The sequence below is a fragment of the Gastrolobium bilobum genome, unplaced genomic scaffold (genome assembly GCF_033153095.1).
Source record: "Gastrolobium bilobum isolate Gb01-03AN ecotype WA unplaced genomic scaffold, APGP_CSIRO_Gbil_v1 utg52616, whole genome shotgun sequence".
NCBI classification, from domain to species: domain Eukaryota; kingdom Viridiplantae; phylum Streptophyta; class Magnoliopsida; order Fabales; family Fabaceae; genus Gastrolobium; species Gastrolobium bilobum.
Genome location: NW_026895587.1, coordinates 124,441 through 129,344, shown reverse-complemented (window position 1 = coordinate 129,344; position 4,904 = coordinate 124,441). Strand labels below are relative to the sequence as shown.

General features: G+C 28.4%; 1 pseudogene; it reads right to left on the bottom strand.

The window, feature by feature from the left end:
- Positions 1 to 298: 298 nt before the first annotated feature.
- On the bottom strand, positions 299 to 1,169 carry LOC133318084 (uncharacterized; annotated as a pseudogene).
- Between the last annotated feature and the right edge of the window lie 3,735 nt (positions 1,170 to 4,904).

Genomic DNA, 4,904 nt, shown 5'->3' with positions numbered 1-4,904 from the left:
TGAGATAAATTTTTTTTATAAATTTTAAAAGACTATCTAAAATATTAGTGAATTTAAAGACTTTTTTTACAATCAAAATTTTATAAGATTGGAATTAAAATTTTTTAATATAATTTATAAGATTTGAAAGGACAATATGGATCTATAAGATTTTAAAAAATAATATGAATTTTTAACAAATATTCAAAATTACAAGAGTCACTAAAAAATTAACAAATAAATGCAATGATATTAATTAAAAAAAATAAAACTTAATATAATTTTATTAATCAGTAATTTGACGTAACTTGATATCCTATTAAGGAGAAACTCTCGACATATCTAAAGCAATATTAGCCGCATTAGCATCTTCTCGTTCATGCTCTTGTGTTTGACCAATGGGTTGAAAATTATTTTTTTCATTAACTGATAATATTGAAGATGAACACTACAAAAAAAGGCATTTTGCGGCGGTTCATTTTTGGTATACGCGACGGTTACAACTGTCACTAAATGCATTTTTGCAATTAGGGGCAGTTGTAACCGTTGCGTATACCTAAAATGAACCGCCGCTAAATGCCTGTTTTTTTGTAGTATGCATCTATTGGTTCAATTGGAAATTCATCTGAACGATTTTCTTTGCGAAGAAAGTTGTGTAGTGCTATACATGCTAACACAAGATCTACTTGTGTTTTAAATGGAAATGGAGGTGCTAACTTAAAAATTGTGAACCATAATTTAAAAATATCAAATATCCTTTCAATTACATTTCTCAATGATGCATGACGAAGGTTAAACAATTCATTTGCATTTTGAGGATTATTACCATGACTTGTAAAATCTTGCAGATGATATCGCACCCCTCAAAATGGAGCTAAAAATGGGCATCGATTGAGAAATCCACAATCCACTAGGAAATATTCACCTAATTATATATACAAAACATATAAATTAGTATGAAAACTAAAAAAAATATATTATTATTTAAAAAATAAATACTTACCTTGGGGCACTTCAAGTCTATTCCTCCTTGTTAAAGCATAATTTAATAGATTGGAATCATGAGCTGAACCCTCCCATCCACTAAGAACATACATGAATTCCAAATCAAAGTTACAAGCTCCTAATACATTTTGTGAAATCTTTCCATGATGATTACGATCACTGCTTACATCTCGTCCCCTCACCATTGCATGCATATGTGTACCATCAATAGCTCCAATACAATCATAAAATTATTCATATATAATAATAATTATATTAATGAAAAATGTATTTTATAATAATGACAAATATAATATAATATTGTTATGATTAGATAATTATCACATACCTTGTAATAAGGGTAAAACCTTGTGCTATCTCTTATTTTAGTGGGCATAGTAGGTCCCAGTTTAGCCATCAAATCATGTTATTAAATTCAAGGCCATCAAAATCTTGTGAAAATTTTCACTTGCAGCAAATTGTGATCGGTCAAATGTATTACGAATTTCACAAAATTCTTCATCTATTTCTTCGTCAACTCTTTCTTCTTCCTCGAAGTCATTACCTTTATAAAGAAGGTGTAAAGAATCAATTCAATCCAAAAGCTTAAACTGATGGGTGATGTTACATTAATATTTTTTTTATACATCTCTAGCACGCCCCAGCCAATGCACAAACTCACCTACATGTGCTAAGAAATTCCATAAAAGAAAGTGGGGGGACGGTGAAGATCGAATCCAAGACACCGAGACTCTGATACCATATAAAGAACAAATTCAACCCAAAAGCTTAAGCTAGTGAGTGAGGCTACATTAATCGATTTTTTTTTATATCTCTAACAAGAGGAATGCCAAAATCAGAGAAAATATGTGAGAGTACCTTGCCTTTGAGAAAAGGCTAGAGTAGGTTGCGAGACATTGAAATAGAGAAATCTCAATAAATCCTAGGGGTTAGGGTGAGATTGTGAGAGAGACAAACTATTTATACTTCTTATTAAAAAATCTCACAAAATCCACACTAATAGAAAATTCATTAAAATCGTCAGATTTTAAATACCACAAGATTATTTTTCTTTGTTTAAAATCTTAATTGAATACCACCGGATTTAGACGAACTTCTAAAATAATCTTTTAAATTCCTAATTGAATACATGTGATTTTTTTAATTATTTAAAATAATTATTTAAAAGAATACCAATATTTTTTTTATCTAAAACAATCCATTAAAATCTCAACCAATACACTCAGATTTTGTTACAATGTCATGTATTGGTAATAGTTTAACTACACCATATATATGCCTAATCTTCATCTTCGTATAAACAATTTCCACGTTTTTTAAATTATTTCATCAGGTTCCATATCTATCTTATGTTAGTTGTCTAAAAGCAAATAGCAAGTCACGTCTCAAATTCTATATTGTAATTTCACATTTGAGAAGGATACAAGAGAAGTAATTCATGTTTCTGTTAGCTTGCTATCTACATCACCGAGCATTGAGAGAACGGAAGAAAATGGATAATTTTATTCAACATGCATGTTTGACAAAGTAAATTAAACAGGCTTATGGTCAACTAAGATTTGGACTTTAGTTTTTTTTTCTTGATAAAAATAAAGTTTAGGGGATGGTGGCCCATTTTATAATCAAGACAAATCATAAATTGTTGAAAAATTCAAATGTAAATGATGACATTCCACATTGATTAAAAATGAGCTAAGTAAGGAAAATATAAATAAAAAATACCAAAAAACTATTATATTAAAGTTTTAGCTAGGTTGAGATATTGTATTAAGCTATTGGAAATATCCCTTATTTTGAATTCTTAATTTCATTAAAAATTAACAATGCTATTTATATACCTTTTGTTTAGACAAAATATCTTAATCTTCTACCTAAGTCACCTTTATTTATGACAAACTGATCCCTCCTCTGTATATATTTCTTTTTATTTTAGAAAATTAGTGAAGGCATGTGGGACTGTAGGAGTTCTAACTTTGGTTCTCATTTTTCTCTCGATTGTCAAAGTTGATTAAGTTTTTATTTTTTATTTTTCCCGAGACCCATGCTTTTTAACTTACATGTAGTCATATATAGGATAGGAAGAGAGATGCAAACAGAATACAATACTTTTGAAGAGTGGTTTTATTTTTTATGGAGAGGCAAAATCAAACTCGGGAGAAAGACTACGTTAAGCCCATATATGGGTGATGCATGTGGAAAACATAGCAAAATTCCTTTATTGAAAACAAGTGATAGAAACTAAAATTATAATTTAACCAGCTAAATACGTCATAAGTTAAAGGATCAAACCCTATTTTAATATTCAAAAGATACGTGTCTTTTTATCACTTAATTTCGTTATTCAAAATAATTTCAGCACGAATTAATTTCTCAATCATTTACATCAACTTGGATATCTAGAAAATAAAATCAATTTAATCTCTTACTCGTAGATTTAATGAGTTTTGCATGACATTATATATTAAAACCTTTAGTGTTATCGTTAGTGTGATGAGCACATGGTATGTTAGAGAGATATAATATAAGGGCATGTTTGATTCACAATATAGGATAAAGCCTGATAATATAATGATTAAATTTTAATATTATCTAGCATTTGACATGATATTGTATAAGATAATATATTATATAAGATAATAATCATCAAATATTTGGTAATGTACTATATAATATTAGATAAGTTAAAAATAAATATTTTTGACAAAAATACCCTTTAATAAAGAACTTATATAATTCTTCCAAATATATCATATGATATTAATTCTTATTAAAATCTATTGATCAATGTGTCCAAAAATATATTAATTTTTGTAAAAAATAAAAATCTCCAATATTTTAAAAATTGATATATTGAAATATTATTTTTTATTTTAATATATTAATGTTAAAATAATATATTAATTCTTTAGAATTGCACTGGTTAGTGAAGTTAATACATCAACCTCTTGTCAGGCCTAATCTTACCCTCTTAGGCCTAATTAAGATATATATTATTTTAATGTATTAAGAGATTATCATGTATAAGTTTATACTATAAGATGGTCATACCAAACAATTAAAAATAGCATAACGTATAGTATAAACATATATTATCAGGCATCACACATCACACTAAATAGACCCTAAATTCATAAGGCCCATCAAGCTTAAACTTTTGAGTTGAATTGAAAAATTAGGCTTGTACAATATACAAGCTTCAAACCTAAAGGCTCTTGTGTAAATGGATGTGTTAGAGAGATATAATATAAAATCTTTAATGACCTTGTGTTGACTTAATTCCACTAAAAAGTGGAGGGTGGTTGAGGATCGAACTTGAAGTCACCTTAGCTCTTAGGGGCGGACCTACATAGGGGGCTAGGGTGGACCACCGCCCCCCTCTAAAATATGAAAATATGTTCTATTATATGATATGTAGCATGGTCTGTAAAAACAAAATTTTGAAAGTGTTTTTAAAAAGTGAATGACAAGCGATACTATTCATAAAAAAAGTGTTCCACACGTTCATTGCACCCAACTAGATATAACTATTATTTACCAGATTCAACCTGCCAACATATATGGCAGGTTTTGTTCTTGGTCTGCTACCCTCTCCATTCAATGTGGAAAGCTGACTTTTCCAATGTATATAAAGAAGAGTTCAGTTAGTAATGTATATTCACTCTACTTATCAAATTTGTTTAGAATTTGATTTTATATTGATTGATTATCTAATTTTCTTTTTATAATCATTAAAAATTTGTACAGATTGTCATGTCAGAACTCAGGAGAAGAGTATTTAAGTTTTGACTCTGTTGGCAAAGAAAAAAGGTCAGTAATAGTTATCAATTATTAGTTGGGACCAAATGCTAAAGATAAATAACACATTAATTAAATTACTGTATCTTTCGCTAAATAACAGCTAAGTTAGAAAATAAGATTCT